This window comes from Frieseomelitta varia, unplaced genomic scaffold (assembly GCF_011392965.1).
Source record: "Frieseomelitta varia isolate USP_RPSP 00005682 unplaced genomic scaffold, Fvar_1.2 scaffold_410, whole genome shotgun sequence".
Taxonomy (NCBI): Eukaryota; Metazoa; Arthropoda; class Insecta; order Hymenoptera; family Apidae; genus Frieseomelitta; species Frieseomelitta varia.
In genome coordinates, this window is record NW_025110158.1 from 288403 (window position 1) to 299621 (window position 11219).

The following is an 11219-nucleotide window of genomic DNA, read 5'->3' on the forward strand; positions in this document are numbered from 1 at the left end:
AAACCAGTGACGAAAAGAATAGCGATGCATTCGAGTCGGTGCGGCTGTCAGAATCGTCTATATGCACTGCTCGATTATTATGGAGATCCGGCGACGCTGAGGTCGAGAGAAATGGTTTCTCTCCCCGTATCCGTCAAGGGAAATTGGATTCCAATTGTGGAATCCCAGATTGAAAAGAATTTTAGACCTATTGGAATTCGTGATTCGAGTCGCTACTATGTCCCCTCCCATACACGAAGAAAATATTTCTACAATGAAATTTTTATCAATTTTCAAATTTTCATGGTGTCTTGTCATTTTTTAATTGGGACGTTGGAACAATGGAATATCTTTATCAACTATTATCTGTTGCCATTTTTGACTGCCGAGAACCATAAAAATTTAGTGCCAACTTTGGAATTTTTAATCTGGTTGGATTTGATTACGAATCTTCAGTTGTCATCAGTTATTTGATCATTGAAATTTATTACTATCTATTACACTTTACATTCTCTGTAATGTAAAAAATAAAGATTAAATTAAATGATTGATGATTTTCGAGGTAAGGATGAGCGACCGGCGAAACTTGTGTAATTGAAGAGCATTATAACGTTCTTTCGAGGTGTTTTAAATAGAATTTAATTGAAACTGTGCGTAGCGGACTCGAGCGGGATTAGTCGAAATTGTGGAAGTTTTCACAGTGCTTTAAGTTAACGATACGAGTTTCGAGGTACGGCAGAATTTTCTACGGGAAATTTTCTCTGATTTCCCATTCTTTCTTACCTTTTCAAATTTTCATTCGTTCGTTTCCATGTAATAAAAGTTAAAGACGTACTAAAATGTCTGTGAGTCGAGATAGAATTTTTTAAAGCATTAAATTATTTTCGTTATACGTCGGTTCATTTGAAACTTGCGGAAATTTCAAATTTTTCAAAATATGTATACTTGGAATTTTCTAAACCAGGAAGCTTTCTCTATTCTTTTTGTCCCTTTATGCTGAAAATTAGAAAGCTCTGAAAAGCTGGCATCAAATTGGCTGACAGTAAATTTATAAGAACTGTTCATCTCCTCCCGTTTTCAACGAGTCGTTCTGCTCGATCCTCTCGGTGTTGCGGAATCGCTCCATCGCTCTGATTGCGGCTAGAGTTAGTCACAGAATCTCCTTTCCCGAAAGCCGCCGTTTTTCATTGAACCGAGATTAATTAACAGCTACGATCCCTTGCCCGTCAATTCCAGAAACCTCGTTAAAACTTCGCAAATAAATCCGTTCCTTCGAAACTAATCAATCCCCCCACCTTCCTCCCCTCAAAGATGAAAGAGAAAAACTTAAAAGCATCGGGGACAAAAAAAGTAAACAGAAAGGTAGTTTGACTTTCCAGCAAGTTGAAAACGATCGTTTGCATACTTGAATCGAAAATAAAATAATAGGATTAGGAGGGAAAATGAAACGCGTTGGCGAACACAGTTGCGTGTTTTATCGGAATGTGGGATCCGGCGTGGTTTCAATTTCAAGATTTAATTAAACCTGACGAGGAGATGTATCAACACGCCGGAAACCAAGCCATCCGAGAAGAATAATTCAGCGACGGAATAAATTTCTGCGGTCGCGCCGGATCAGTTGGCCGCGACGTTTCTCGAACTCGCAACTGGTTTGAAAATTGTATCCCTTGCGTTTCTCGTGCGTGTTTCTTGAAATAATATTCAGCTAATAATAATAAACCGTTATAATAGACTCGGGTCGAGAGTGATCGCTTTTTCTCGTTTGTTTCGCGTAACAAAAGAAATTGCTATTGTTTCCATAACACTTGTCAGACCTTTTCACTATGAATTATGAGAAAACATGTCGCATTACTACGGTGATCGCTTTGTACCGTTTGTATCTGTCAGAGTTCGAAGTTTCAAAAGAAATTGTAAGAAAAGCATCCGAAGAATCTAGGACGCTCCAAAATTTCAGAAAGTGTGAAATATAAGTTTTCAGTAGATGTCACTCGTAACTTTGCTTTCGGAATTATCTTCGAGGTATCTCATCTGACAATAAGAGGAGAATTCTCTTGAAATAACATTTCACAGTTGGTAGTTCATTCTAGTTAAAAACTAGAATTCAATCTCCGTGGGGCAATATTGTTGGCAATTAACGTGGAAAAAGTATGAGAAGGTCGTCGAGTTGGCCGTTTCCTCTCGAAGGAAAGCGGCCATACTTTTTCCTGCTGGGCTTTTGCAACATCCGTGAAAACTTGATAAGGCTTTCTCTCGCGTCCGGAGTTCACGTCCACTCTTCTTCTTTCCTTTTTTCTCCTCGTCTCCTCGCCGTTTCGCCGATGACAGGAAAACAGGGGGATATCCTCGATAAGGCGATTAGAGATTCCGTAACACCGGGATCTCCAGTGTTCTCTGCCGGTTGCTCGGCGAGAAAAGATATTCTGTTTTCTGCGAATTCTCGATCGAAAGACACGTTAGATTTCAAGAATTCCTTCCGAGGTTACAAAATCTTCGAGATTTTCATTGATAGACTCGACGAAACTCTGCGCTGGCAAGCTTCAAACGTTCGCAAACCTACCAGGTTTTTCATTGGCAAATTTCGAAAAAGTCTCACAGACTCCTCCTCAACGAATCCTGCGCAAGCAAAAATTGAAAATTCCACGAATTTTCGAAAATTCTGACACACCAAAATTCCAAAAATCTCGATCTGAATCCAACAACTTCAAACTCAAACGCAAACTAGCCGAATCTTTCATTGGCAAATTTCGACAAAAGTTTAAACTCATCGAATCCTGCGTGAACAGAAATTGAAAAAGTTTTCAACTGTAAATTTCACGAATTTTCAAGAATTCTGACACACCGAAATTCCCACCAAAATTCCAAGAGTCTCAATCTCAGTCCAACGATTTCAAACTCAATCGCAAAGTGGCCGAGCTGGAAAAACACGTCGGAGCGAGCAACGATGAAACTTTACCAAGGGCCGGATTGATATCGCCGATAAAGTAACCAAGAGTCTATCGTAATCCAGCTTGATATTGATCAAACATTAATTCTCCGCTTGTCTGTCGCGGATCAATATAGATCCGGGCGACGACGGAGGAAGGACAACGCAGATCTGAGAGCGCGTGAGTAGAATTCTGAAACAGACGCCGGGCACGGCGAACGCCTTTGAGGCCTGCGTCCCTATGTTTCTGCAACAATTGTCTATTAATATACGGCACACGTGCCGGCGTGGACCTCACGAGTCCGCAAACTTTGCCAAACAGTCGCCACAGGCGTTCCCAACGATGAAAACCACGTAGGAAGCGCAGTTTGACGGTGATACGGGTGGTCTTACACCCGTGTTTGGATAGATAATTGTTGGATTATGATTACCGTGGCAATAGCGGCGGTATAATGAGCGTCTGAGCATGAGCGTGTTTGTGATGTAGATTGGGTGTTTAGTTTGAATTTTCAGCGAGGACGACGATCAGCAGCGACGTAGTTATGGACTTTAGCTGTGCAATTTTACGTCTTTAGATCGTACAGCTTTCGTTAAACTCAAATGGAATTACGAACCTGCCAAGCTGAAACGGTGGAAAATAAAATCTTTCAATCGGAAACCGACTGGAACTTTGTAGTAGCGAATTTTAAAAAGTTTTCAGTCATCTCGACTCGTCAAATGGTGCGATTCCAGCAAATTTCCAGAAGATTTTCGACCATAAACTCGCCGAAAGTCCGAAATTCTGCGTTTCGAAGCAATGTTAAAATATTTTCCAAGTAAATTCCATAAATATAACCAAAATATACCTTCACCAGCAAAAGAAAATCTGAAAAATCGTCAGTGATCATTAAGTAACAATATATTACTCTTAATCGAACAGTTATTAGAATTAATCGAATATAAAATTCCGATATAAAATTTAATCTGACGGCACGGTCGTGTACAACACCATTATGTAATAATTAACGTGCTCAACCTTCCAGTTGTTGATATCGATCAAGCTATAAATGCACTTTGTTGAAAAAACAACGCAGAAAATACGATAGCTCGTTGGATGGCATGTCAAATATTGTAATATATTACCTGCTACGAATGAACGTATCGTTCGAGAAAAAGAAAAAAAAAAAAAAAACAGAGAGAATTGCAGCAAGAAAATCGTCGTGGTTTGAGGAATTATACCGTGCGTGAATCAACGTATCTCTTTGTTTCGTATCGCTGGAGGCGAATGTGGGTCATAAAGACCTGAAACGGCCGAGGACTATAAATTCCGGGACCAATTAGATTCTGTCACGATAATAAATGCAAAGCATAATAAATACACACGATGTTGAATTAACTGCGATAATAAATCGCAAAATTATTTTAATTTCAACCGTCTCGGCCGATTGAGCTCGGGATCGGGGACATCGTCGTCTAACGATAGTATTAAAACGCGAAATTTTGTAAATCACGGTCATACAATTCAGTGGAAATTATTGACTCAATTCAGGGAAATTTCGTTTCGGGTTTAATTAATCAATGAGAATTGAGAAAATTTACATGTGGATCGAGAGTCAATGGAAAATTCTAGTGATTGAAATTATGAAATCGAAGTATTAAAAATGTATAAACGAAGAGGAATCGAGAGTTTTACTTCGGTTTTCGAACTAATTGCAAATTAAATCATTTCAAAACGACAAAAATTCGATTTTATAAATTTTACGACGAGATTAACGCGAAACGGAGAACAAAACGTCAAATTCTTACTTTGATTCACTTTCCACAAGCAGAGTGAAAAAGATAACTTCGCGAGAGTGCTTCCAGCTTCTGAAAAAAGAAAAAAAGGTTAATTGGTTTCACAAAGTTGGCCACATCTCCATTCAACGACATCCGTAGGCTTATTAAGTTGGGAGGGAAATGAATTTGCCTGTTCGACCCGCGGCTGGAATCGGTTCGTTCTACTTCCGGTTTCGAACACGGTCTACCAGCCCGCCCTACTTCTCAAGACAAATTAATTAACAATTTCAACTGTGTTAAAGTACACGGACGACATCTTGCAACGGACAAACATGAAAGTTTGCTCGGTGCACGCCACTGAACTTCCACTTTATTGAGTTTGTGACTCCTCAGTCCCGCCACTTTTTCCATTCTCTTAAAAAAAAAAAAAAAAGAAAAAGAAGGAAGAAAAAAGAAGAGCAAAGTTTAACAGCTTTCCATTAACGACAGAGAGCTACTTATTTAATTCCTCTCTCGTAAATGTTAAAATGTTTAAACCCAAGAGACCATTCAGAGTTATAGATAAGTAATTATTATTAAAAGACGTTGAATATTCGACTCAAGATTCGAATAATTAATTCATACAGAGGAGAAGTAATGAAATGAAAAGAATCGGCAAAACGGACGATAAGAAACAGAAATTTCCAACTCGGGACAATCCAACTTGCGATTAATTCGAAAAAAAAAAAAGAAAGTTAAGATTTCCAATGTGATCTGATCTAATCTAAGTTTGGACCTTTAAGAGATTCTAAATGAAATAAATTACGAAATTATGAAACAAATTACGTCGGAACGATATTGTTACTAGGATTGGCTGGGATGGTTTTTGAAACGAGGTACAGAGAGAGTTGGCAAGCCTGGTCGAGGTTAAATCGTCATTAGTACGCGCGAACGAGGCAATTAATTTCGACTCGTCGCGCGTTTGATTCGTCGATAGTAATGGAATTGTCAGCGAATCTTGTCAGGCTTCATCAAAATCCGTATACAGACGAACTTAATAGACGGGGCCGTTCGATACGTGTTGAAACAAAAGCGATTATTAACGAGAGCTTCCGCCTCGTTTGATGACGAAGAAGATTTTCATCCATTATCTACGATCTCTGCGATTTATTCTCTGATCGACTTCTGTTTGATCTCGCGCGTAGCTTCACGCAAATGATTTGCACGTGGTTTTCGAATTAATAACAGCGAGCGTCGCATCTCGTGTTTCATTTCCTGTGTAATTTTCCAACACTTGAATATATCTTCAATCGTCTACGAAAATAAAAGCGAACGAAACTTATTACGATACAGTAACATCGAACTTTACGCTGTAATAATACTTTTTTAAACTTCCGTGCAATCTTTGAACTTTTCAGCTTCTCTTACGCGAATAACGAGGTAGTAACGACAGGTATAGACTTTAAACTGAAGTTTATTGGTTCAGAGGGGCGATAGAAAATAAAATCCTCTTGTTGTAAATATATCGCTCTTCGTTTCAATTTATCGATGCGTCGGGTTGGTAATTACCAGATTCTTAAATACCGAAGCGCTTGTTATCGTTAGACAAGAGGATGACAAGAAATGTGAAAGGACGCGGTTGGAAATTCTTTTTCTGGAAGAGCTCGGCTCGAAGTTCCCTCGATAATGGAACTATCGATTCTCGTAAATTCTTCTTTCTCACTTGCCGAGTGAGCGTTGGCTCCTCTCTCTGGTAAATATTGCTTATGTTTAACACAATCTGTTCTATAAACACACGCCGTTTGACGATAATCGCACGCCGACGTAGTACACCGTGCGCGCGGGTTATGGAAAATTTTCCCACCGATTATTATGAATCAGTTGCTCCTTTGCGAACAAAGATCGGGAACAGAATTCTTCGAAGTGAAAATCGAGAACGACGTTTGACGTTGGGAAAGAGAGGAATTAATTGAAAAACGCTCGGCCGTCGACTTGGATTCGCTTTGTATCAACGAAACGAAACGAAACGAAACGAAACGAAACGAAACGAAACGAAAGAAATGGGGAACGTTATGTTCGTTCCAGCGTGGAAAAAGCAATAAAGAAACGCGAAAAGAATTGGCCAACGGAGAGCCAGTCGAAAAATCGGAGTAAAATTGTAAATCGCTGTTCCGATGTCCAGAAGCGCGTGAAGAGAAAAGAGAGGTGAAACGCTGTTTGAGACTGTTTGACATCGTTTAACGTTTTAAAAATAAGTGAAACGATCGATAATCGGTGTTTCAATACACTGCGCTGGACACGGTGACACAGGAATGGGTTGAGCAGAATTTTTTTGATACGAGGAAGCTAACGTTCTTCGACAAACAGCCAGAGATAATTTTTGTAGATTTTGTGAAGCGGAAGTGAGAGAGAATAAGACTCTCGGGATAATTTAAAAAAAAAAAAAAATGACAAATAAATCCCGAAGATTCCAAACTCTCTTTTTTTCCAGAGAAAGTTTCGTCTAAAGGTGGGGAAAAAAAGAGAATCACGGCGACTTATCTCGGGACGCCAATCGATCAGTCGATAAATCCCCACGTTGAAACGCGTAGTTTCAAACAATAATACGCCGTAACCGTGAAATCGATAAACTCTGTCGACTAAAGCGGCTAAATGCATAAAACATGCTTGTCACAAAGAAGCTATCGTCGCTGAAGCACGCGTGCCGCTTTCTATGTCTATGTATATACGTGTAAATATAAAAAAGGAGAAGAAGAAGAAGAAAAAAAAGGGAAATAGCTGCTACACTAGCAGCAATCCTTGGAGAGTTTCTTTGTAAAGTGCAGAGACCGCCTCGACGAAAGAAAACGAGTTTCTCCCTTGGCCACGTTCCGGCCAGATGGCTGCAGCGAAATTGAATTTTCACTCCCCCCCCTCCCTCCCCCCCTATCACCTGTTTCGAGGTTGGACCGATCTGTGTCAATCATCGTCAATCGCTTTCGGACCGCTTTCCGATTTTTGCCACCTTGTTTCTCGTCGATCTCGCGAATTTTATTTCATTTATCTGGAAGAGATTGAAATAAATTGAAGAGAAATTTAGGACATGCGATCTTTTGTGAAACGTGATGCGTTTGGAATTAGGGGTGGGGAGGATCGAGTTTCAAAATTTCAAATAAATATTCCAAACTGTCCTACGGATTCTACGTTCTCAAATCGTGACAACTGCGAGAAATAGAAAGTTATCGTGTTTATTGTAGAATTTAATAAAATACGATTATTCAGAGCGTGTGAAGATAGAAACATTAAAATTTTTGAGATAATACTCACGATTATAGCAATTAACAAATACGTTATTGAAAGTCATTAAGAGAAAACTCGCCGATGCGAACGATCACACGCGATAAATTCGAATCAAAATTCATACGAAAACGTCAAACACGTGGCTGAACGCGAGTTAATAATGAGACGCTGCTCCAATCGACGAGGATCCGTGGTGTTTAACGTTCGCTCGTTCGCTCGTGCCATCGAGATACGATCGAGAGTGTTCAAGGATAGCCAGAATGGAAGTCGAGAGAGTTTTAGAACGATGCTCGAGCCAGGGAAGATAGGTAGGATACACTTGTCCCCAATCCTTCCTCTTAAACTTTCGTCAGACGTAGGATCCGTTTCAGCCTGTTTGTCTCCGTGTATCTGGCCAGACTCGTGTAGCCTCTACGTGTTACCACGTCCGGGGAAACTTCGGGGGAAGGGGGACTGCAAGTCCGACCGGATCGTTTGTTATCTCGTCGTCGACTCGACGATGGCGCGTTCTTCGTTTGCAACGACGACGTTTAATTGTACTGTTATCATTCCGCTCCTCTGGCAATGCAATCAAAACGAAAAGCTAGTATAGGTGCGTCGCAATTTATTTTTTTCTTCCCGTGGAGGGAGAATTTTCTCGGGTTGTTGAGCTTTTGGTTTCCGAATTTATCTATCCGTTTTTTTTTTTTTCTTTTCTTTCTTTCAATCACTTGCGCTGGCAACTGATTGCGGACCATAACGAGTGACCGAACCGTATACACAATAATTCGTCGCTTTCTATTTGAACTCGTCGGTACGATGTCACTGGATAGAAATTATTGAGAAGTAACAAAATTTATTATCGGTTTCGCCTATTTCGTTTTACTTAAATGTACTCAACACTGAGTAAATATTACAGTTTTGGAACAGAAACAATTGTCGACGCGCGTGGCACGTCATTCCAGCGCAAGAGGTTAAGTCGCAAACGAAAAGAAAAATAAGAATGACGACGGAGGAAGAACTTTATAAGGGGAGAGAAAGTATGAGAAATTGTCAATGTATTGTGATGCTTGTCAAAATCGTGACGTGAGTGTCAATAAAAATCTCTGAAATTTGACAAGACGTATCACAGAGTTTTCGCGCGTCACCACAAATATCGTCAAACTCTTCGACTCCCGCGTTACTGCAAATAATTCGAAGATAATCGTTTCTAAGACTGCTGCACAGAGATCGCGTCCAAGTATTGATATTCAAATTTCAGATATTAAGAGATTCGTTCTATTTTTGATAATCTGAAAATAAGGTTCCGAAAATGGCGTCTTTGCGAGAAAGACTCGATGAAACGGCGCGGAAGCTCTAGGATCGAGCTATGGAATCGAGCTTTAAGACGAGGTGATGAAATCCTCTCTCCCGAGTATCGATTTCAGTCTGGCCTAGGTGCTTCGGCTCTATTTTCCTTCTCTTCTATTTATCCTACACCTTCCGGTAAGACACGTCGAAAATTAGAATCGTGGCTCGTTCAAGGCTCTTCCGAGTGAGATCTTCCAGTCGTTTGCTCGTCTCAAAGGCATTCCTCGCAAAAATAACGTAGCTGCGATCCCTCCAACTCGCCTCCGAATGAAAACGTGGCTGGCAATATGTTCGAAAGTTTGGTGTTCTCTGTCAAGTTTGGATAAAATCGTATTTCTACGTGTTTCTCGGCGAGACTCTTATCTTCGGTGTTCGAAATTTTTACGCAATATAAAAATTGAATACACAAATGGGATATAACGAGTAAAGTATAAAAATTGAAACGTATATTTTAATTTAGTAAAATACAAAAATTTTCTTCATTATCTTCACGTACACGTATTCAAATGTGTAGATAGTAGAATGATGTTTAAAGGGAATTGAACTTGAAGAAGATAAAGAAGTTTTATTGATTATCAAATGCAATTTTTACTAGCTTCACTGTTTAAACGTTTAATGTTTAAGTCGAGAATTTAAAGTGAAAGTTTCGCAAGAGAATAGTTATTGTATCGTTAGTTTTATTTAGAAATTATTGAAACAGAATGCACAACATTCGTTAGAATTCTCACAATTCGAAAGAGGTGCGCTCCGTTCTTTGATCGAGCAACGTCCATTAAAAGCTGGTGTTGTTATTAAAAATACTGACAAGTACCACAAGTTACGACAATAATTTTCACACGAGTTTGTTCTTTCTGTTGCAGGTGAGTCTACTTTCTATTGTAGAATACTTGTCGCCGTGCTCGTCGCAACGTGAGTAAAGTGCAACAACAGTCACGCTTTTCATTTTTTTCATATGTCGCTGCGCTTTTAAACTCCGCCGACGTCCAAACGAATTTACAAAGAGCGCGACAACGAGAAAATTTCACCGTTTGCCATGTTAATTCTCGCGTGCCAAACACCACAAATTTGTTTCTCTTTTATGCTCAGAAAAAAAAGTGGGAAGAAAGAGAAAAAATAAATAGGAGAGAAGGAAACAGAAATGTCGAAGAAATTCAATTACGTGTGTCTCTAGATTAACGCCAGTTCTACGTGGCACGCGCGTGATTCGCTTGGAAATTTATTTTCGAGTAGAAGAAGAATTTTGCATCGTTGCGAAACGTGATGAATCGGACGTGATCTCGCGTTTATTCAGGAAATTTTAACACAGTTCTCGTGTTTCAGCGGAGATACGCGAGACATAAATTAGCAGACAGGTTTTGCTTTTGATACGATACAAGATTTCCCACAATTTGATTTACATTATGTAGTAAATTATGTATAATTGTGGTGCAACGTCTTGAAGACATTGTTTCATTATTTTCTATTCATTATTACGTGATGTTCTTCGATAGAGAATAATAAACTGGAAACAAAATTGTTAGAAAGTAGAAAAGGATTGATTGATAGTTGTGAGGACACCCGGTATGCAACGAAGTGTCCCGGAGATCGAGAACTCCGCGTCGTTTTATTAACATGGTATTCATAGTCGTTTGTGGCTCGTACCTCGTGTTCCACTTGTGTTTCGCTTGTAGCGATGAGATAAAGAAGCAATTAGACGAGAGAGAGCGCCATGTTTCTCTCGAATGTTATTTCTCCGTTCGTCGGTCTACACCTCTGCGATAAAACGGGTATCTTTCTATCTTAGTACGTGTTCCTTCGAAATCCTGCACTAGTATTTTCATTTGTTCTCGAATGGAAGGATTCGTCGAAGAACAAAAATATTACTCCAGCATCGAATGACATTTACAATTACAATTATCAGCGCGCAAAGATTGCTAGAAATTTCGTGCTCAAGAAATAATTAAAAAGATACCAATCAGGGATAGTTAAAAATTCA

The 11219-nt window shown here is 39.5% G+C and overlaps 1 long non-coding RNA gene across 1 annotated transcript in view; it reads left to right on the forward strand.

The window, feature by feature from the left end:
* The window catches only part of LOC122531652, a 34046-nt gene extending 23800 nt beyond the window's left edge, over positions 1-10246 (forward strand). The window contains exon 5 of the long non-coding RNA XR_006307349.1: positions 10105-10246. This is a non-coding gene — a long non-coding RNA (uncharacterized LOC122531652). The remainder of the gene's footprint in view (positions 1-10104) is intronic.
* The last annotated feature ends 973 nt before the right edge of the window (positions 10247-11219 follow it).